This window comes from Lithobates pipiens, unplaced genomic scaffold, assembly GCF_037356315.1.
Source record: "Lithobates pipiens isolate NorthernLeopardFrog02 unplaced genomic scaffold, aLitPip1_a1.2 Scaffold_18, whole genome shotgun sequence".
Lineage (NCBI taxonomy): Eukaryota > Metazoa > Chordata > Amphibia > Anura > Ranidae > Lithobates > Lithobates pipiens.
In genome coordinates, this window is record NW_027507758.1 from 412,291,078 (window position 1) to 412,315,170 (window position 24,093).

At 43.2% G+C, this 24,093-nt stretch overlaps 1 protein-coding gene across 4 annotated transcripts in view; it reads right to left on the minus strand.

Moving 5' to 3' along the window:
• The window catches only part of NLGN1 (neuroligin 1), a 965,616-nt gene that overhangs the window by 667,830 nt on the left and 273,693 nt on the right, over positions 1-24,093 (minus strand). For 3 of the 4 annotated variants that reach the window (XM_077487959.1, XM_077487958.1, XM_077487956.1), the window contains exon 1: positions 14,217-14,564. The exons of the other annotated variant lie outside the window; for it this stretch is intronic. The gene's annotated coding sequence lies outside the window, so the exon portion shown is untranslated. Of the gene's footprint in view, positions 1-14,216; positions 14,565-24,093 lie in introns of those variants that run through there. 4 annotated transcript variants of the gene reach the window in all.

Genomic DNA, 24,093 nt, shown 5'->3' on the forward strand with positions numbered 1-24,093 from the left:
GGAAGAGCCTGCTGCTGTGCAAGGCAGGAGGGCTGCTCTGCGCAAAACCATTGTTGTTTTTAAAGAAATCCAATGTTTACAAGCACTATTAGGGCTCTGTGCAGGGAAGACCAGCATCTGAACCCAGAGAAGCTGGATGCTGATAGACTGGAGGTAATATAAGACATTACAATTACATTTAAAGTAAACTTTTACCAGTATCGTGCATTATATTTAGAAGAATTACATCAATGCAAAAAAGTCTCAGCCTTAAGTACTACTTTAACATAAAAGATATATCCCTCCCTCTACCCTTCATGTAGCTTCATCTCTTTGTCTTCATGGGCTTTTTTCGTTTTTATTCTTGGATTAAAAATTTGTATTATGAGGTGTATCATATTCAACTAATAAATAAATATATATATCTTCTGTTATTTAGAGAGCGGGTTAGATATTTTGTTTCCTAACCACATAGCTGGTTATTTATATTTACCACTGCATATTAATATATAGGAATTGTTTTTTTTTTTTTTTACTTTAATTATTAGCTAAATTGTACATTGAGTAATTGGATAAAAACCCAAAAAGTGCAATTAGTCTAAACAACTAGTTGATTATGAATGAATGAATGAATGAATGAAATACTTGTATAGCGCACAATGCGAACTGAATCGCCTCTATCGCCTCAATTGTGAGTTGCAGCCCTATTTATAACCCTTCCTTTATCTATCAAAAAAAAAAAAAAGAAGGTTTGCATTTAATTAACTTTAACCACTTACCGACCAGCGCACGCCGATGTACGTCCTATTTTTGAAGAGCGATATCTCGGTAACGGCAGCAGCTGCTGCCACAACCGAGGTATCCATCTCTTCAGGCGCCGGTCGGCTGTACGATAACGGTGGTCTCCGCGGCGGATTCGCTGCGAGATCACCGCTATCGGCGGCGGGAGAGGTGCCACCCCCCCTCCCGACGCCCTCCCGCCGCTTACCGGATCCGTCGGTAGCGGTGGAGGCGATCGGGTCCTTTCGCTAGCTGGGTATGGAGACGAGTGAGGCTAAGATGGCCCCCATTCGTCTCTATACCATAGGAGGGCAGAAGCGACGTCAAAACGTCACTTCCGCCCATACCTCTTAAAGGTATATTTTTTTTAAATGTCATTTTTTTTTTTTTTGCATTTTAGTCCAAATATGAGATCTTAGGACTTTTTGACCCCAGATCTCATATTTAAGAGGACCTGTCATGCTTTTTTCTATTACAAGGGATGTTTACATTCCTTGTAATAGGAATAAAAGTGATCCATTTTTTTTTTTAAAACCGTGTAAAAAAAAATAAAATCAATTAAAATAAATAAGAAAAAAAAAGTTTTTAAAAACACCCCGTCACGACGAGCTTGCGCACAGAAGCGAGCGCATACGTGAGTAGCGCCCGCATATGAAAACGGTGGTCAAACCACACATGTGAGGTATTGCCGCGATCGGTAGAGCGAGAGCAATAATTCTAGCCCTAGACCTCCTCTGTAACGCAAAAAATGCAACCTGTAGATTTTTTTAAATGTTGCTTATGGAGATTTTTGAGGCTAAAAGTTTGACGCCATTCCACGAGCGGGCGCAATTTGGAAGCGTGACATGTTGGGTATCAATTTACTCGGCATACCATTATCTTTCACAATATAAAAAAAAATTGGGCTAATTTTACTGTTGTCTTATTTTTTTATTAAAAAAAGTGAATTTTTTTCCAAAAAAAGTGCGCTTGTAAGACCGCTGCGCAAATACGGTGTGAAAAAAAGGATTTCAATGACCGCCATTTTATTCTCTATTGTGTTAGAACCCCCAAACATTTTATATTGGGTTTTTTTCTAAGTAATTTTCTAGCAAAAAAAACCTGCTTTAAACATGTAAACACTAAATCTGAAAAAGAGGCCTGGTCCTTAAGTGGTTAAACAACTCTTTTAAATTCATATTTGCTTCATGAGGTACTGGAGCCATCAGGACCAAAGGATACCTCTTTTTTACTCTGAGGTCTCAGTGTTGACATCATGGTGCCAAAAAAAGCGTTTCAGCTCTGGCAGTATTGCTAACACGAACTGCATTGACATGCTCAGTTTAGAAGAGTAGCAATGTTTTTGGATAGCAGTTCACTAATTGATTGTTGTCTAGACTTGTTCTATAATGCATTATTTATAGTTACAAATGCTATCTCATATGAACCATAAATTCCACTTGATGTCATCCACTTTTTCCTGTTGTTTGTTTATTTTCTCACTCAGTTTTAGTTAATAATGTTACTATGTATAATTTTCATAGGCCAACAAATGATACAGAAACAATGCTATATAGTAATACATTCCTGCTAATGCTACATTTTATAAGCACAAAAGTAAAACATTGCTGACATCTCCTCTGAACTGACCTCTAAGGGCCGGTTCACACTGCAGGCGCGGCGAGGCGTCTCCGACTTGCCTCGCCGCGACCTGCGGCGACCTCAGCGGCGACTTGCAGAGGACTTCTGTATAGAAGTCAATGCAAGTCGCCCCCGAAGTCGCCCAGAAGTAGTACAGGAACCTTTTTTCTGAGTCGGAGCGACTCGAGTCGCTCCTCTCAGAACGGTTCCATTGTACAGTACGGGGGCGACTTGCGGGAGCGAGGCGAGGCAAGTCGTGTCGCCTCGCATCGCCCGCTGTGTGAACCAGCCCTAATTCTGGGAACACACAAGGTGATATCTGGTATAGCTTGCTGGTTCTCCAAAAAGCACCAAGCACCAACTTGACTTGACTGCTATTTTGCCAAAAATATAATATATTTAAATTAAAAGCATTTTCCAGCAATGTGAAAAATGTAATGCAACTATGACTAGAGACTTTCTAAAAATTAATACAAGCACAAAAAACATAATGCTGCCTAGAACAAGGCTAGAATTAGCCAGCAAAGATTCCAGACAAGGACAAATATGTTTTAGCGAGCTTCAAATGTACTTGTAGCCATTGCCAAGGTAGAATACCTAAACGTTTAATTATATAGAAGACATGTCAAGCTGCCTGCATATAGCAACCAACTTCCAGACAGTCCTAGGAGCACTAAATCCTGAAGTATTCTAATATGCAATTGTCAACTTCAAGAAGATGGCATCTGCCCCATTTCCTTCTCATTCCTGGTCCTGGTGCGGCACGAGAGGTGTGATAGTTAGGGCAAGGAGATGACCTCCAAGTTGAAGTCAGTATTTGTAATTAGAACATTATAGGTTGTAGTGGATTCTCTAAAAATAAAAAATAAAAGCTACGTGAAGGTACCAGTAGATTCAAATGCCATAAGCAGTTTTCTGCTAATCCCTTTCAATAGCCTGTTAAAAACTCTCTTTGGCAGAGTGTATATTTAAGTTTATCAACCACAGCTGTAATAATCTTTTACGGCTTTCTTCTCAATAAATATTTTCCCAAAACCCAGAAAGTAGAATCAACCTAGCTTCAAGTGATCCTCTCAGCAATTTTATATTTTGTACAATCAGTAAGGGCATTCATTTAATAATATGGGGTCACTATTGTCTAGTTGAAAAAAGACGCCAATCACTACAAGACTGCCATACCAATTACAGAATAAATACAAAAACCCATAATAATAGTTCTGAAGGCATGGCATAATGGGTTTCTGCATAATTTGTATCTTTTTTTTCTATTATAGTTAGAACAATTTTATATATATATATACATACATATATATACACACACATCTCTCTCTCTCTCTCTCTCTCTCTCTCTCTCTCTCTCTCTCTCTATATATATATATATATATATATATATATATATATATATATATATATATATATAAAGCTGTAATTCGTTTTTTGTAAGAGTTTGCTTTTTTGGCATAAAACCTGTGATCTACAGAACTCAATGGGGATAAGTTACTAATGGAGTAGAAACTATCCATTATGCTTAGGAAGTAAACCGATGTAACCCGCATGACAACGCACCTTCGAAAAGTCACATGCCTCATGCTCAGATCCAGACCCTCTATTACTGCTAGAGCATTTCTACTGTGTCAGACACAAAGGACCAAAAATCAATGTGTTTTATTTAATCTTGAAGTGTTTTGGGTCCAGTAGGGCTCTTTCTCAAACCAGAGATATATTAACTTATCCCACAGACTTTCACATATAAATACCCATATCTCTAAGTAGTTATCCAATTACAAACTCAGAAGTGTGAAAATAGACCAATCATTAGGCAATGCACAAGACAGACTCAATGGGGAGCTAATCCTCTTATTCAGTAAGAAGTGGGATTAACACAGCAAGAACCAGTCAGTTAGGAAAAAACAATCATGTTACCGGGCATATGGTGACGTCACGCAAGCAAACACATGAAAACAACAATGGAGTTTGTCTAACCCATCATGTGATGAAAAAAAAAAAAACATCTGTCAAACTCCTAGTATGATGGCCAAAGAACCTCCCATCCAAAGCAATTTAATATGGACACTTCCACAAGTAAATGTTTGATGTCAGTATTAAATAAAGAACATTTCAAGTCCTAGCAAATAAAATTAAACTCTATCATGTTCTAGAAAACAATCCTGTTTTATTAATCATGCATGTAGTTAGTATTATTGATAAATGAGCCCCAATAATGTAAGCCTAAATTATACACATAAAGATAATACATCACTGCAATAATCCAGTCTTTATTGGATGGCCCACTCAAACCTCTGCCTCAAAGCAGGTACTGCCTAACATTGACTAACATAGAGTGCTTTCAGTGTCCTTTGGCATGTAACAAATATTTACTTGTAAAATAAGTGCTGTCCTGTTTATAAGTGGTGAATATATAAAAAAAATAAAAAAAATAATGGATCCAACAAATTACCAGCTGAAAAATTTGCTTAAAGTGGTTGTAAACCTCCGACATGAAATCTGAACAAAGAACATCATTCTATACTGTGTCTCTATTCAAAGCTTTGTGTGTGATTTCTCTATGCTACCTCTGCTATCACTATGAGTCAGTTATGACATGTTTTTCTGACACAAGAAAAAAGGTGACAGGGGAGGGACCTCCAGCACACATCCTGTGATTGATAGCCTCAGCTCTGTTCCTGTATGCTGTGTGAAGGGGGATGTGTCCCTTCCCTCCAATTAGCTCTCACTGAGCTCTGCAGAGTGTAACTTCAGCTCTGCTTAAGCTCTGCCCCTGCTTTATGAAAGCTCAAACAAGCAGTACATATGCTGCACTTTGAACAGCTGTAGAGAAGAGAGGACAGCAGATAAACAAGTACAACTTATGGAGTATGTGTTTCATTTCTGTGTATCACCTGAGGATAGTCACTTCACTAGGTAAGGGTTTACAACCATTTAAACCAGTATGTTAAAGCAGTGGTAAACCGCTGGATTTTTGTTTTTTAAACCTATAAGGCAATACAATAATGTGCTAATATGCATTGCATGCTAGCATATTATGTGAAACTTACCTTAGAATGAAGCCCTCCAGCGGACACTGTCACCGCTGAAGGAGCTTCCATCTTCACCAGGACTTCCTTCCGGGTTCACACCCACTACAGTTGTGTGAGTGGCTGGAGTGATGTCACTGTCATACATGCCACCACCGTCTTTTATGGCACAGGACTCTGAAGGAATGGCATGGATATGCCATTCCTTCAGAGCACATGCGCCTGTGAAGTCACCAGCTGCATCTAAAGTAAATATCTCCTAAATGTTTAGGAGATATTTACAGTACCTATAGGTAAGCCTTATTATAGGATTACCTATAGGTAAAAATCATGCATGGGAGTTTATTCCCACTTTAATTCCTAGCAAACTTTGCCAATGAGTATTTATAAATTCGTCACTATCACTTATTATTTGCTACTTTTTAAAGGTTATATTAAACAACGCTCTTTGAAAGGAGGTCAATTCAAACTTTGAACCTGTTTTTATTTTCATAAAAATAAACAAGGACATTTTATGAGTGTCATATTGTTTTTAAATGTCTAATAAAAGGGAATAAAATGATTGCACTGGCACACAACAAACCTTTCAGCAGAACAGTTTTGTAAACCAACAAGGGTGGAGGACATCAACATTTACACAAAAGGAAAGTCGTAAAACTGAATACAATTCATTTATGATGAATTTAGGAAACAAATGGGCCCATAGTTTGAATCTGTACTTTTGATTTAGAAAAGCAAATCAGACTTTCTTTCAAAATCTTTGGAATGTAAAGGAGGTATCATATTTGTCTGTAAGTGGCAACATATACATAACTGTAAGCATCTTCCAGTGGCATACAGAGATTTACACAATATTTTTGCTCAACCCTACTCAATGTTCTTGCTCAACATTACTTAGCCACTTGACCACTGGGCACTTAAACCCCCTTCCTAACCAGACCAATTTTCAGCTTTTGGTGCTCTCACACTTTGATTGACAATTACTCAGTCATGCAACACTGTACCCAGATTTAAATTTGTGTCCTTTTTTTCACACAAATAGACCTTTCTTTTGGTGGTATTTAATCACCGCTGTTTTTTTTTTTATTTTTTGCACTATTAATCAATAAATACGGAAAATTCTGTAAAAAAAATAAAAATAAAAATATCTTTGTTTCTTTTAAAATGTATTGCAGAGTATTGACAAGTATTGGCCGAGTATTGGCCGAGTATTGGCCGAGTATTGCAGAGTATTGCAGTGTTGCAGAGTATTGGCAAGTATTGGCAGAGTATTGCAGTGTTACAGAGTATTGGCAGAGTATTGACACAGTGTTGCAGAGTATTGCACAGTGTTGCAGAGTATTGGCAGAGTATTGCACAGTATGGGCAGAGTACTGCAGATTATTTGCACTGGGCAGCGCTGTGGGCACTTCACATCCAGCCCACAGTGCTGCTGCCATCTCTCCCCCTCTCATTGTACCGATAGGTGCAGAGAGGGGAGGGAGGAACTGGCATCATGACGTGACGCCGGTTTGTTTACAAGTGATCGCTCCATAATTTGACAGAGCGATTACATGGTAAACGACCGATCTGTGATGCGCCGGGTCCGGTAATGGATGTTCCTGGGTGCGCGCGGGAGCAAGATTCTGGGAGGACGTCCTGCAGACGTCCACCCAGAATAAGCCGACCACACTGTAGCCGTCTTTTGGCTATGGCCCGGTCGGCATGTGTTTAATAAACATATTAGACCACAAACGGTCTTTGTGTTTTTGGCATAACAAGGAAAAAATAGTATCAGTCCAGTTCTTCTAAATGGAGATACATATTGAGCCTTCAAGTTTGAGTCATTATACTGCTCCATTACAGCAATGACATTACTGACACCAACATTGTACAATCTTGTATTGCCAAAAACACCAACAAACCTTCTGTTACTCCACTAAATTATAAAACATGCTAACTGTACAATCCCAACTGAGTTGTGGAGGGTTTTGGGTTATCACTGAAGAATAGATGTTGGCCAGCTTCTGCAGAGAGTTCCATTCATACTTTTAATTGCAGACCTCATGGGCCCTTCAGTGGGATATGAAGAGGCAACTGGAAGGCAGAGGATGGATTGCATGCAAAGTTTAAAATAAAATAGAATGTGGGCTGAAATGATGACAGCAAACACTGGTATAATGAGAATACAGGCTGACACAATATGGCGGATTGTTAAAAAACACTATATATAAAGAGCTAGCAAGACTGGTAACAGTATGGAAAAGCCTAATATGGTGATAGTGCTACAGGATGGATGTTTACTAATGCTAGCTATAGCTTGACAGCTGAGGCACAGTCCTGTCTCCAGCATGACAATTCCAACTCAATACTGATGCTTATTGCCATCAAGAATAGGCCTTATTACCACCTAGAACAGGCATTACTGCATGCAAAATCTGGCTAGAATTTAATAAGAATCAAATTAGAACTGATTTTCTTGTTCCAGATGAGCTTTTCATCACAAAATAATCAATAGCTAAAGGCATACAGGTTACTAGTATCTGCTAATGAATACAGAGTTCCCGTTTCTGTACCTGAAGATGGTAAATGATAGAACGTTTTTTGCCTTAAGCAATCTATTGTTATTCTGTTTAGCTAAGTAGCTTGGGGTGCCATAGAGATTCTTAAGCTGTAGTTTATGTAATCTCGCCTCATTCTCTATTATACCACAGTATTCACCAAGGACATTTTACAGAGCAAGCCTGGGACTAGAAGAATCAATGTCTGGGGGTGGGAGAGTAGGGGAAAAGGGCTACCAATTGGCCATAATATAGTTTGTAATCAGGAGCTACAGTATCTAACACAACATACAAGAAATGAATGAGCTTTCTATTTGAAGAGAATGGCATGCACACGCCAAACAGCCATGCTTATCATATGTCCATTGCTGTGCACTGGAAAAAAAAGTGATGATGCGCTGATGCTGGTGCCCCACATTGTTTACTTTTCTTTGTCTGAATTTTATTCAAATGTAATTTTTATTAACTCAGTGAAATTGTTATACAGTAGTTTGCGTTCCAAGCCACAAAAATAAAATCTCTAAAAAAATAAAATACATAAAAATCCTGCATGCAGTGCTATTTTCCAATGTACACCACTGCAACAGTCATGTGAACTGACACCATAATAAAACAAGTTTTTTTTTGCCTTGTCTTGTGCTCGACCGTGCTGGTAAAAGCACCCTAACAAAATCCCACTGCACCTGGTATGAAGGAGCCCTTAAACCAGGGGTCTCGAACTGGCGGCCCTCCAGCTGTTGCAAAACTACAAGTCCTATGAGGCATTGAAAGGCTGACAGTTACAAGCATGACTCCCACAGGCAAAAGCCTGACGGGACTTGCAGTTTTGCAACAGCTGGAGGGCCGCAAGTTTGAGACCCCTGCCTTAAAGCTACGAAAATAAGGGTTGGACTGACATTTTGTTTTATGCCAAAAATGCATATTTTGAACCATTTAACCTGCCCCATCAGTATTATACTAACCTGCAAGCCTGCGTGGATTTTTATCTCACAATCACAGATGTAAGTATCTGTCATTTAATGACCCCTGTACCCACAACATAATAAATAACTATAAATATAAAGTATCCATGTGTCCAATAGAAAAAGAACTGTTCTCCATTGTGAATGCAATTCTTAAAGGATTTAAAAGTGATAGTAAAGTCCCGTTTTTAAATCAAAAAAATGTTTTTGATTTTCGATCAAAATAACAAACATGTTATACTTATCTACTGTGTGCAGTTAGTTTTGCACAGAGAAGCCAATATCCTCCTCTTCTCGGGTCCCTGGCTGGAGCTCCTTCCTGGCCCTTACCTTCTGTTGAGTGCTCCCTCAGCAAGCAGCTTGCTATGGGGGCACCCAAGCCGAGCTGCAGCTCTGTGTATCCATTTAGACACGGAGCTGAGGCCCAGCCCTGCCCCCTCTCTCTTCTGATTGGCTGAGATTGATTGACAGCAGTGAGAGCCAATGGCACTGCTGCTGTGTCTCTGCCAAGCAGGAAGGAGACTCCCGGACAGCTGAGGGAAGGACATTGCTGGATAGAGATGGGGCTCAGGTAAGTATTAGGGGGGCTGCTGCACACAGAAGGCTTTTTATATTACTGGACAGAATACATTAAGATAACAAACCTTTTGACTTTACCAATTTAAGTGTGGAAAACCCAAGTATCAATGAGTGCTGCCAAGTATTCACCATCTAGAAAAACAGCATAATTTATTTATTTCAGGTACTTATATACTGCTGCCAATTTGCATATATAAGATACATTCACATCAGTCTTTGCCCTCAAGGAGCTTACACAATTTCCCTAAATCACATTCATACACATACTAAGGCAAGAAGCCATTCAACCTACCAGCATGCCTTTGGAGTGTGGGAAGAAACAGGAGTACCCCATAACATTTTCCAGTACGGGCTTCTTAATATCTTTTTACCCTGCTCTTTCCAGCCATATCTATTACAGCACAAGAGATTCAAGGCCTTTTCTGCTTGGTATATGCTATATGTGATTTCAGACTTCACAAATATATTTTTTCTGTAACTACTTACAGAGCTGATACACCTGTAATCAGACAGTTTACATTTGAAGGGGAAGTTCTGTTTCTTTGCATCCTCCCCCCCCCCTCCCCCTCTTTAATGATTGCCATTATTTTTTTGGAGGGTGGGGAGCAGGTATCTGGTTTTAGCAGGTACCTGCTACATCTTCCGGTAAGAAGTTCCATCCCTCTCCTTCCCCGCAGCCTCCTGGGACATTTCACAGGTCCCAGAAGACTGCGAGACAATTCAGGAAGCACAGCGCAGCTTGCACATGCACAGTGGGAAACCAGCTGTGAAGCCACAAGGCCACCTTAGTTAAGATGCCGGCCCCTGAACCTGATTGAAGAATCGGCTCGGGTAAGGACAGCACTGGATCCCTGGACAGAAAAGAGTCCTTATATTAAAAGTCAGCAGCTACAGTGTTTTTAGCTGCTGTCTTCTATTTTTTGGGAAAGGAGACTGGAGCTCCTCTTTAAGTGGAAACTCACAGTCGACTCCAATGAAAGTATATTAGAACCTCCATCCAACCTTCATATTTCTCTGGGCCCACCAATAAAACACCACTACACAGCTCCATAAATACAGCATCCCACTTACTCGAATTACTAGAGGAGCTATCCAGGACTGCTCCATGAAAGATAAACTGCCAAATAAACTGCTTCAAAGGATGCCTCACTGTTGTTTTATGGACATGACACTGCACCCTGGCAAAGTTGATGGATGGCCTTTATTATATCATCACATGTACAATGTGTGCTTCAAAATGCAATTACCAGCACTGGACCTCTAATCACCTAGAAGTCTCACTCTAAGATGCTGCATGTGAGCTCATGCTAACAAACAACGAGGTCTGACATCACCAAGCACACCAAGATAAAGAGAATAAAAGCACGCATCTGCCATGCTTTTTTTTTTTTTTTTTTTTTTTTTTTTTTAGTTTTTTATTGTTTATCGATCTTAGCATTTAGCAAGGAAGACGCACAGCTTCAGAGGGATCCAAATAATGAGCATGTAAAGGGCATTAAAAATGAAACTTAAGAATGTAATCTAGATGACAGGGGGTTGCTAGAGTTCAGCTGTAAGAAATATGTTAGATTTAAGTCATCCTCTACAGACAGAGAAGAGATAATGCCAATGAATTTTAAGGACCTATTACGGACGGCATCTACCTTTTTAAAAATTTATGAAAAGTTCACCTCTTTGGACACTTCTTCCAGCGATTTTATTTACAGTGTACAATCTAGCACAGACACGATGCCCCAGTTTAATTTCTACGTCTTGACTTTAACAATGGGGTTTCAAGCATAGGAGCGCATGAAGTATTTAATAAAATGACTGGCTGCATGGATTTAGATACAGGCTCATAGAAATAATGAGCGTGCTGCAATCATATTTTTTTAAACAGTCGGGATAACTGTTGCTGGATGTCTAAAAAATGAATAATGTATAAGCAAGGCATTTCTAAGGACACAGATGCACAGAAAATGACATTTAAGCCATATCACATGTAGAAATCTGCACGATCCCTTTGTTATTTTATTCATTTTGTTTATGTCTGCTTTCCTGTTGTTTAATATGGAATCTATAGCATTAGAAGAGCATCTAATTGACACTGAAGATTTGATTGAAATGATAGTCTGGTCATTACGGTCAGGATTTGAATGCATACAGCGAAATATCATTCAAACAAAGCTCAGTGCTGCTTCTAAAAACACATCTGTGGCTGGGGATTTTCACGAAAAATAGCTTTTTTTTTTTTTCCATGCAGTGCTTTTTTACGAAGCATAAAAATCAGTAAAAAAAAAGAAAAAAAAAAAAGAGATAATTAGTTTTGATATCAACACATCTCCTTCACCGTGCCTGATTTCTGACATGCCTTTCAAATAGGACCCATTCACTGCAATAAACAATACGGCGCATTTCCAAATACGTCCATCCAGGGGGAGTGAAGCAAAGATGCTAAATATGTATATTCTTAAATTCGCTCTAAAATAGGAAGCTGCTGATGAACCTTTTTTTTTTTTTTTTTTTTTTTTCTAGAGGGGGAGAGATATTTTTAAAAGTCTGAGTAATCCTCCCCAACCCTCCCTCTATCCAAAAGCCTAGTCTTTGCATGCAGCTAGAAGCCTCAGCAGTGCAATAGGGAGCCATGCAAAATTGAAACAAACTGCTTGCAAAGACTGGATGGGGTGAAGTCATGTCGCTGTTTTCTCATTTTATTATTTTTTTTATTTTATTTTTTAGGGGGGGGGGGGGGTGCATCAGAAAGCCTCAAACGTCCGAAAAGGCAAATTCTAAAAGCAACATTCTCCTGCCAAAAAAATTGGGCCAGTAGGTCCATCTAAGCTATGTGCATGTGCTAAAGGAAATCCTAAATAGCAATCATGTCATCTGGTTCCAAAAAAATAAATAAAAATAAAAACAAAAAAAAATAACGTTTGAAATAAAACACAAAGCTTATCATAACAGTTCTGGTATTAACCCTTGCCAGTCCCAGGAGCGTCTATGCATTTAAAGATAGGAGAGATATATATAGATGCACAAGAACCTTCACCCTGCATTACATTATGCTCTTTGCATGATCCCTAATGCTCACCAAAATATGGAGACAGACGCTGACGGATGTCAATTAACCCCTCCACTGCCAGCGCTAAGAACACATTGGATTGAAAGATATGCCACTCTGCATAGATCTATAGAGGTACAAAAGAACCTTCACTCTTTAGAACATGGTGCTTCTGGCATGATCTCTATTACTGACAAGTATATGAAGACTGACACTGCGTGCCTTTAACCCTTGTACCACCAGTCCTATGAACAATATGCATTTACAGATATGTTACATCTGACATATGTGTATATAATTATAGAGAGAGAGTTGATGTGTGTGTGTGTGTGTGTGTATGGGGGGGGGGGGGGTACAGAAGACCCTTCACCTTCTAGTACATCATGCTTTTTTGCATGATTCCCATTACTGACAGACGCTGGGTGCCTTTAACCCCTGCAATGCCAGTCCTAACACCATTTCACTTTGACACATACGACTTTTGTATACAAATATCCCTAGAGATACTCAAGGCTCTATAGAACATGGTGCTCTTGGCACGAACCCCATTACTGACAAGTATATGACGACTAACACTGCATGCCTTTAACCCTTACACTGACAGTCCTCCAAACATTATGCATTGAAAGATATGCCTTATTTTACATATATGTAGAAAGAGAGAGGGTGATGGGGGGGGGGGGGGGGGGGGTACAAAAAAAAAAATAGTCCATGGTGCTCTTTGAATGGGTGTACAAAAAAACATAGTCTATGGTGCTCTTTGAATGGGGGTACAAAAAAAAACATAGTCCATAGTGTTCTTTGAATGGGGGTACACAAAAAACATAGTCCATGGTGCTTTTTGAATGGGGGTACAAAAAAATACATATTCCATGGTGCTCTTTGAATGGGGGTACAAAAAAAAACATAGTCCATGGTGCTCTTTGAATGGGGGTACAAAAAAACATAGTCCATGGTGCTCTTTGAATGGGGGTACAAAAAAACATAGTCCATGGTGCTCTTTGAATGGGGGGTACAAAAAAAGAAACATAGTCCATGGTGCTCTTTGAATGGCCCTATTACACTGCCTGTCTTTAACCCCTTGCATTGCCAGCCCTAAAAGCCACATGTTCTGACCGCTATGCCACCTATGATTTATCCAGTATATAGAGGTGGGTACAGAAGACCCTTGTCTGGAGTAGTAGATAGTGCTCATCGCATTATCCCTAATACAGACGGACACTGCATGTCATTTAACCCCTTCTCCACCAGTCCTAAGACCATTAGTCATTGAAAGCTACGCCACCTATGATTGCTATAAGCATATCTAGAGAGAGAGAGAGAAGAGTAGAGAAGCCCCTTGACTCCATAGTACATGGTGCTCTTTGCCTGATTCCCATTACTGCATGCCTTTAACCCCTGCACTGCCAGACCTAAGACCATTTGTCATTGAAAGCTATGCTACATATGATTTCTAGAGGCGTATATATATATATATATATGGAGAGAGAGGGAGAGCCTTGATTCTATAGGAGATGATGCTCTTTCCATGATCCCTACACAGATGTCTTCCAATATCAGTTGTAGGACATGCAGCAATGCCCCCACACTCCTGAAAGTTGGGGGGGTGGGTGGGTTGCTTCCCCCCCCCCATAATAAGGGATGATGAGCCCCCCGGATGGTATGATCACAGAAGTATTACCGGGTCTTCTCGCAGCGTCGGCTGATCCGTTCTTGCAGCATGTACCCCACACACATCCAATCCATGGATAGAATCAGGGCTTAGCCCTCGCCGCCGGTCCCATAATCCTCTCCATCCCCAATAGTCGCCCCGGCTAGCGAGCCTGCTCCGGGGATTTCTCTGCACAGCTCGCTCGAGCGGGGATTCTCTGCCTCCTTTGGATGCCGTTCCGTCCGCTTCCCAGCACGCCGACACCAGGAGAACGAGAGACAGAGAAGAGAGACGGGGAGAGAGAGGAGAGATGGGGAGAGAGAGGAGAGATGGGGAGAGAGAGGAGAGATAGCACAGAGGAGAGACCCGTTTTCCTGTACACAGGTTGGAACTTTAATGTACTGCCTGCGCCAAAACTGAGCACCAAGCGCCCCCGCTGGCGGCTGATGGAACTGCACCCCATCGTACAGCGGCACTGCACTAAGCAACACATTGACAGAGGAGTGTTTGATTTCTTTCTTTTTTTTTTTTCATATACATCTGGGGAACTCTAGGAGATAGTCATCGGCGAGGAACAAAGGGGGACTCTAGGAGATGGTCATCAGAGAGGAACAAAGGGGAACTATAGGGGATGGACACCAGTGAGGAACACTGCTCGTATTAAAATGACTGTCAGGAGGTATGAATCTAGGGAACTTTAGGAAATGGAGATGGTCATCAGTGAGGAACACTGGGGAACTCTAGGATATGGTCATCAGTGAGGAACACTGGGGAACTCTAGGATATGGTCATCAGTGAAGAACATTGGGGAACTCTAGGATATGGTCATCAGTGAAGAACACTGGGGAACTCTAGGATATGGTCATCAGTGAGGAACACTGGGGAACTCTAGGATATGGTCATCAGTGAAGAACACTGGGGAACTCTAGGATATGGTCATCAGTGAAGAACACTGGGGAACTCTAGGATATGGTCATCAGTGAAGAACACTGGGGGGAACTCTAGGATATGGTCATCAGTGAGGAACACTGGGGAACTCTAGGATATGGTCATCAGTGAGGAACACTGGGGAACTCTAGGATATGGTCATCAGTGAGGAACACTGGGGAACTCTAGGATATGGTCATCAGTGAAGAACACTGGGGAACTCTAGGATATGGTCATCAGTGAGGAACACTGGGGAACTCTAGGATATGGTCATCAGTGAAGAACACTGGGGAACTCTAGGATATGGTCATCAGTGAAGAACACTGGGGGGAACTCTAGGATATGGTCATCAGTGAGGAACACTGGGGAACTCTAGGATATGGTCATCAGTGAAGAACACTGGGGAACTCTAGGATATGGTCATCAGTGAGGAACACTGGGGAACTCTAGGATATGGTCATCAGTGAAGAACACTGGGGAACTCTAGGATATGGTCATCAGTGAAGAACATTGGGGAACTCTAGGATATGGTCATCAGTGAGGAACACTGGGGAACTCTAGGATATGGTCATCAGTGAAGAACACTGGGGAACTCTAGGATATGGTCATCAGTGAAGAACACTGGGGAACTCTAGGATATGGTCATCAGTGAAGAACACTGGGGAACTCTAGGATATGGTCATCAGTGAAGAACACTGGGGGAAACTCTAGGATATGGTCATCAGTGAGGAACACTGGGGAACTCTAGGATATGGTCATCAGTGAAGAACACTGGGGAACTCTAGGATATGGTCATCAGTGAAGAACACTGGGGAACTCTAGGATATGGTCATCAGTGAAGAACACTGGGAAACTCTAGGATGTCATTAGTATGTATGGCAGAGGGGTATACACCTGGGGAACTCTAGGAGATGGTCACCAGTGAGGCGAAATTCTGCCATTAGGATGTATGGCAGAGGGGTATACACTTGGGGAATTTTAGGAGATGGTCATTAGTTAGGAACACTGCTGCCATTAGGATGTATGGCAGAGGGGTATACACCTGGGGAACTCTAGGAGATGGTCATCAGTGAGGGACACAGGGGGACTCTATGAGATGGGCATCAGTAAGGAATACTACTCATATTAAAATGACTGGCAGGGGTGTATAAATCTGGGGAACTCTAGGAGATGGTCATCAGTGAGGAACACTGCTGTCATTAGGATGTGTGGCAGAGGGGTATACATATGAGTAACTCTAGGAGATGGTTATTAGTGAGGAACACTGGGAAACACTAGGAGATGGTCATCAGTGAGGAACACTGGTGAACTCTAGGAGATGGTAATCAGTGAGGAACACTGAGGAATTCTAGGAAATGGTCATCAGTAAGCAACTCTGCTGCAATTAGAATGTATGGCAGAGGGGTATACATCTGGGGAACTCTAGGAGATGGTCATCAGTGAGAAACAAAGGGGAACTCTATTAGATAGTCATCAGTGAGGAACACTGCTGACATTAGGATGTTTGGTAGGGGGGTATACATTGGAGGAACTCTAGAAGATGGTCATCAGTGAGGAACACTGCTGACATTAGGATATATGGCAGGGGGGGATACATCTATGGAACTCTAGTAGAGGATTATCAGTGAGGAACACTGCTGAGAATAAGATGTATGCTGGGAGAGTGTAGATTCTTGAGTAAATATAGTAGATGGTCATTATTAGGACACTGCTGACCATAAGATGTATGGGAGAAGGGTATATATCTGGGTAACTATAGTAGATGGTCAGTATTGAGAAATATTGCTGGCATTTAAGTGTCTGGTAGGACAGCATATATCTGGGTAACTATAGTAGATGGTCATTAGTAAGAAATATCGCTGACAATTAGGTGTCTGGTAGGAGAATACATATCTGGGTAACCATAGTAGATAGTCATCAATGAGAAATAGAGATGACAATTAGGTGTCTGGTAGGAGAACATACACCTGGGTAACCATAGTAGATGGTCATCAGTAAGAAATGTTAACAATTAGGTGTCTAGTAGGAGAACATATATCTGCATAACTATACTAGATGTTCATCAGTGAGAAATATCGCTGACAATTAGGTGTCTGGTAGGAGTACATACATCTGGGTAACTATACTAGATGTTCATCAGTGAGAAATATTGCTGACAATTAGGTGTCTGGTAGGAGAACATACATCTGGGTAACTATACTAGATGGTCATCAGTGAGAAATATCACTGACAATTACTGTAGGTGTCCGGTAGGAGAACATACATCTGGGTGACTATAGTAGATGAATAAAAAAAAGGGGAAAGAAACTGCGCTGCGGAAAAACCGCACCGAAGTGCGGAGAAATGTCAGAACAAATAGATCTTCTATGAGGATCTATGGGAAGCTGCAACTCTACTGTGCAACATATCTTACAGTGAAAAACAAACCAAAAAAAGAAAGAATTCCGTATCACAAAATAGTGGAATTATGTGAAAAATTCCCCCAAAAATGATGTCATCAAAATAATAATCATAACAAATAACATAAGTATAATGTGAGTTGCAATACAAATAAATGCGTGAAAAAAATAAATAAGATCTTGCACATAGTATAGATTAATATCCAATATATCAAGTCCATATGAAGAAATTCCACACCCGTTCAAAAATGTGAAATCAAAAATTGCCAAGAAAACGAAGTGATACTACAAATTAAATAAAGTCCATCCGTGAACAGATCTTCATAAATGTGTGCTGTGTCTGATCCACCACCAAAAATGTGAAGATTTACTGCTTACCATTTGTCTATGACCCCCCGTTACAGAGGGTCACAGAAAGCCTGCAATAATAATGAATCTTCTCCCAGATCACCAAACGATCTCGCAATTCTCTCTATTATACAACTTCCAAAAAATCAGGGACAGAGGGATGGTGGGGGGGGGGGGAATGGGATAAGTGACAGAAGGATAATTGGGGGGTCAGGGACAGAGGGATGGTGGGAGTGGGATCAGGGACAGATGGATGGTGACGGGGGGAGTGGGATCAGGGACAGTAAAATTAACTTGCTCTTAGCTTCAGTTAATTCCCTCTCCCTGCTCTCAGTCTGGACTCACAGTGCTTCCAGTAATGTCTCTTCATGACATAGGGACACTGTCTGCACATGAAGGATGAGCTCCTCCCCTTCACTGGACTGACCTGACTTTCTCCTCCACTCCAGTTTCTTCCTCCCAACGTTGATCTGCTTGGAGGAATGGATCGGAGCTGCTGTACCAATCACAGTCAGTGAGTGCTCACTCAGGCACAGTTTACATGACTGTTACCTGTAACTTAGAAATGGCAAATGGCGTGCGGTGACCCCCCCCCCCCCCACATTGTACTGCTATGTGTAGGACGTAATGTCTCGATCATTGCCCAGAACCAACGGTGGCAGCAGCGTACATTTGGGTAACTGGTTAACTAGTAGATGGCTATCAGTGAGAAATCCTGCTGACAATTAGGTGTCTGGTAGGAGAAAATGCATCTGGGTAATTATAGTAAATGGTCATCACCAGTGAGTAATGTTGCTAACAATTAGGTGTCTGGTAGGAGAACATAAATCTGGGTACCTATAGTAGATGGTCATCAATAAGAAATATTGCTGACAATTAAGTGTCTGGTAGGAGAACATATATCTGGGTAACTATAGTAGATGGTCATCAATGAGAAATATTGCTGACAATTAGGTGTCTGGCAGGAGAACGTACATCTGGGTAACTATAGTAGATGGTAATCAATGAGAAATATTGCTGACAATTAGGTATCCAATAGGACAAAATACATTTGGGTAACTATAGTAGATGGTCATCAATGTGCAATGCTACACATCTGAATAACTATAATATAGTCATTAATAGGAAACCCTGCTGACCATAAAATGAATGGTAGAAGAGTATTCTTCTGGGTAGCTTTAGTAGATAATCATAAATATGCGATACTACTGAATATCAGATGTCTTGTAGGAGAGTGTACATTTGAATAACTATAGTAGATACTCACCAATAGGGATGAGCTTCGTGTTCGAGTCGAACGCATGTTCGACTCGAACATCGGTCGTTCGTGCGTTCGCCGAATTCCGAACGTTTGGGCCGTTCGCGGCAAAATTCGTGTGGCCCACAATGCACTGCGATGGCGCAATGCATTGCTGTCTCACGATTGGCCAAGCATGCACTGTGACCCCGCATGCTTGGCCAATCGCAGCGCCAGTAGCGGGAAGAGCAATGGTTGGTCACAGGCATCCTGCCTGTGGCCAATCATAGCTCAGACAGTGTAGTGCACGCCCCACACTATATAAAGCTGCCTTTCAGGCGGCCTCGTGTAGTGTTTGTTAGCATCTGAAGCAGTGGGTGTTCTGTGTACCTTCAACACAGTTACACACCAATCGTTTTTGGCTGATTTACTATTTTGCTCTTGTGTAGTGGTTACTGTCTGTGCCCTGACCGCAGTATACACCACTATATTCACCTCACCTATATAGCTAGTGATCTAGCTTTAATAATAGAGCTTGCAGTCAGTAGTGTTAGTGCGTGCTGTCTGCGTGCTCTGTACCCAGTACATACCACTATATACACCTACATAGCTGTTCTCTATTTGAGCCCGATTGTCATTTGCTGGAGTTATTGGAAGTTGTGTGTGCCTCCAGCACAGCACAGTATACAGCTGTATATGCCCCTTTAACTCTGCTGTTTTCTTGTTATTGTCTGCGTGCCCTGACCGCAGTATACACCGTGATATTCACCTCACCTATATAGCTAGTGGTCCATCTTTAACAATAGAGCTTGCAGTCAGCAGTGTCACTCAGGAGATAGTGCGTGCTGTGTGCCTGCTCTGTACCCAGTACATACCGCTATTATCCACCTACATAGCTGTTCTCTATTTGGGCCCGATTGACATCTGCTGGAGTTATTGGAAGTTGTGTGTGCCTCCAGCACAGCACAGTATACAGCTGTATATACCCCTTTAACTCTGCTGTTTTCTTGTTATTGTCTGCGTGCCCTGACCGCAGTATACACCGTGATATTCACCTCACCTATATAGCTAGTGGTCCATCTTTAACAATAGAGCTTGCAGTCAGCAGTGTCACTCAGGAGATAGTGCGTGCTGTGTGCCTGCTCTGTACCCAGTACATACCGCTATTATCCACCTACATAGCTGTTCTGTATTTGGGCCCGATTGGCATCTGCTGGAGTTATTGGAAGTTGTGTGTGCTTCCAGCACAGCACAGTATACATCTGTATATACCCCTTTAACTCTGCTGTTCTATAAAAAAGGCATCTGCAGGAGTTAGTGGGTGTTGTGTGCCTCCAGCACAATATAAACTACCCAACTACTGTTTTACCCAACTCCCTTCAGGCCATTACCATGTCTGGAAGGCCAGCAAGGAGAGGCAGACAGGCGCGAGCCGATAAAAGAGGGCAAGCAGGCTCTGTGTCTAGAGACAACAGTGCTGGTCGGGGACGCGGTGCATTGTCATCAGCACGTGGCCATGGGACATGCTTGTCCTTCTTTTCTGCAGCTGGACATGTTGAACCGCAACATGCCAACGACTTGGTAGAGTGGATGACCAAGCCCTCTTCATCCTCCTCATCCTCTCTCACCCAGTCTCAGGGTAGTAGAAAAGCAGCTGCCAACACATCGTCGTCCCTCCTCTCAATGTCATCATCAGTGACTCCTTCCCTAGACCCACCACGTCCTCCTGAGGAGTCTCCTGAACTCTTTGAGCACAGTGTTGGGTACATGCTCCAGGAGGATGCCCAGTGTTTGGTGGGCTCTGATGATGACACTCAGCTAGAGGAAGGCAGTAGCGTGAGCACAGAGAGAGGGGATGCTCAAGAAGGACAGCAATCTGGCAGTAATGTTCCACAAGCTGCAGCATACTGCCAGGTTTGCTACAGCGATGAAGAGGGAGGGGATGATGAGGGCACTGACTCCACGTGGCTGGAAGGAGGGAGGAGGAGGAGGAGGAGGAGGAGGAGGAGGCACATGTCCAACGAGGCAGGATGCCCTCCGGGGGCCAGCTTAGGGGCAGCACACCGACTGAATCACACCGCAGAGCTCCGCCTGCGCAGAGCGCTTCCTCTGCGCGTTATTCTAAAAGTTCTTTGGTGTGGGCCTTTTTTGAGACGAGTGCATCAGATCGCACCGCTGCTATTTGCAACATATGTCTCAAGCGTATCTCACGTGGCCAAAACATCAGCCGCTTGGGCACCACATGCTTGACCAGACATATGTTGACCTGCCATGCAGCTCGTTGGCAAGCATACCTCAAAGACCCACACCAAAGAACAAAGCGGACCTCTCCTTGCTCCTCATCAGCTGGCATCTCCAACCCCACTAGACCTTCAGTCCTCTCTGAAACCTGCTCTGAGAGGAATGAAGGTGTAGAATTAGGTGTGTCACAGCCAAGTGCTTCCGGGAACTCTGCTAGTGGTACATCCACGTCCGATTATAGCAGACAAATGTCCCTGCCCCAGCTGCTGGACCGGCGGAAGAAATTTACTCCCAGCCATCCACATGCCCAGCGGTTGAATGCTAGCTTGGCTAAATTGCTAGCACTTCAACTGCTGCCTTTTCAGTTGGTAGATTCGGCCCCCTTCCGTGAGTTTGTACAATGTGCGGTTCCTCAGTGGCAGGTCCCCAAACGCCACTTTTTCTCACGGAAGGCAATTCCGGCTCTCTACCGGCATGTGGAAGGCAATGTCCTTGCCTCGCTGGACAGGGCGGTCAGCGGTAAGGTGCATATTACCGCTGACTCATGGTCCAGCAGGCATGGACAGGGACGTTACCTGTCTTTCACGGCCCATTGGGTCACTCTTCTGGCTGCTGGGAAGGATGCAGGACAAGGTGCAGTAGTATTGGAGGTTGTTCCGCCACCACGCCTCCAAAATGCTACTATTGGTTGTGACACACCTCTCTCCTCCACCCCCTCCTCTTCTTCTTCCTCCACGGCCTCTTCCAGTGCTCTGTCCTCAGAACCAGCGGTGCTCCGTAGGCGTTGCAGGGGCTACGCAAGTACGCAGGCAAAACGATGCCATGCCGTGCTTGCGCTGGTTTGTTTGGGGGACAGGAGCCACACTGGGGCGGATGTTTTGTCAGCTCTGCAGGGGCAGGCCGAGAGGTGGTTGACGCCACGCCAGCTTAAGCCAGGAATGGTGGTTTGCGACAATGGCACCAACCTCCTCTCCGCCCTCCGACAGGGACAACTGACCCATGTGCCCTGTGTAGCTCACGTCCTTAACCTGGTGGTGCAGCGGTTCTTGGGCAGGTACCCCGGCTTACAGGATGTCCTGAAACAGGCCAGGAGAGTCTGTGTGCATTTCCGCCGATCATTTAATGCCTGTGCTCGGCTGGCTGAGCTCCAAAAGGAGTTGAACCTGCCCAAGAACCGCCTTATATGTGACATGCCCACCAGATGGAACTCAACATTGGCCATGCTGCAGCGGCTGCACACGCAGCAGAGGGCCATCAATGAGTACCTGTGCGACTACGGCACCAGGACAGGGTCAGGAGAGCTTGGTTTTTTCTCACCACGCCAGTGGGGCATGATCAGGGATGCATGCACTGTCCTGTCACCGTTTGAGGAGGCCACAAGGATGGTGAGCAGTGACAGTGCATGCATCAGTGACACTATACCTCTTGTCCACCTCTTGGAGCATACGCTGCATGGAATAATGGACAGGGCACTTGAGGCAGAACAGAGGCAGGAAGAGGAGGACTTCCTTGCCTCTCAAGGCCCCCTTTATCCAGACAGTGTTCCTGCTGTGCCACCCATCACACAGGAAGAGGGTGAGGAGGAGGAAGAGGAGGAGGAGGATGATTGTGTCAGCATGGAGGTGGAGGCTGGCACTCAGCATCAGCAGCAGCAGTCTTATAGGGATGATTTACAGTCCCAAGAAACACGTGGACTTGTACGTGGCTGGGAGGAGGTAGCTGCGGATCATGTTGTCCTTAGTGACCCAGAGGACTCCGGACCGAATGCCTCAGCTAACCTACGCTGCATGGCCTCCCTGATCCTGCAAAGCCTGCGGAAGGATCCTCGTATTCTTCGGATCAAGGAGAGGGACCATTACTGGCTGGCCACTCTCCTTGATCCACGGTACAAGGGTAAGGTTGCCGACCTTATCTTGCCATCGCAGAGGGAGCAGAGGATGAGACATCTCCGGGAGGCCTTGCAGAAAGCTCTGTGCAACGCGTTCCCAGAGACTGGGAGGTCACAAACTCCTGGTCCTGGACAACGTGTTGCTGAGGCATCAGTCAGAAGGAGCGGTGGAGAAGGTGGCCGTCTGACTGATGCGTTCAGACAATTTTTTAGTCCGCAGCCCCAAGGTATGATTGGTTCCAGCACCCATCGCCAGCGTCTAATTTACATGGTGCAGGAATACCTAGGGGCAAGGTCAGACTTGGACACCTTTCCCACTGAAAATCCTCTGGCTTACTGGGTCTTGAGGATGGATCACTGGCCAGAGCTTGCACAGTATGCAATTGAGCTCCTGGCCTGTCCTGCATCCAGCGTTCTTTCGGAACGCACCTTCAGTGCTGCTGGTGGCTTCGTTACCGATCACAGGGTGCGCCTGTCCACCGAATCAGTTGATCGACTGACCTTCATCAAGATGAATCAGTCTTGGATCACCCACAGCTACCAAGCACCTGAAGCTGATGTAACCGAATAATTTTTTTTGAAATACCACATCCCTTCAAGACTGCCTATGCTGATGCTGAGTGACTGTCCTGTTATGTTGATTGTCTATCCTCTTCCTCCTCCGCTGATATGTTGGAAGAACATTTTTGGTTCTGGGTGATGCCAGCAGCCCAATTTTTCTGCCCCTGTTTAACAGGGGTGTTTAAGTACAATTTTTGATGCAATGCTTTGCAGCAGGGCTAATTCCTGCAAAAAAACTAGAGTGTATGGCAGAGGTTGCAGTGTGATGGCACCAGTGCCTAAGGCCCAATTTTTCTGCCCCTGTTT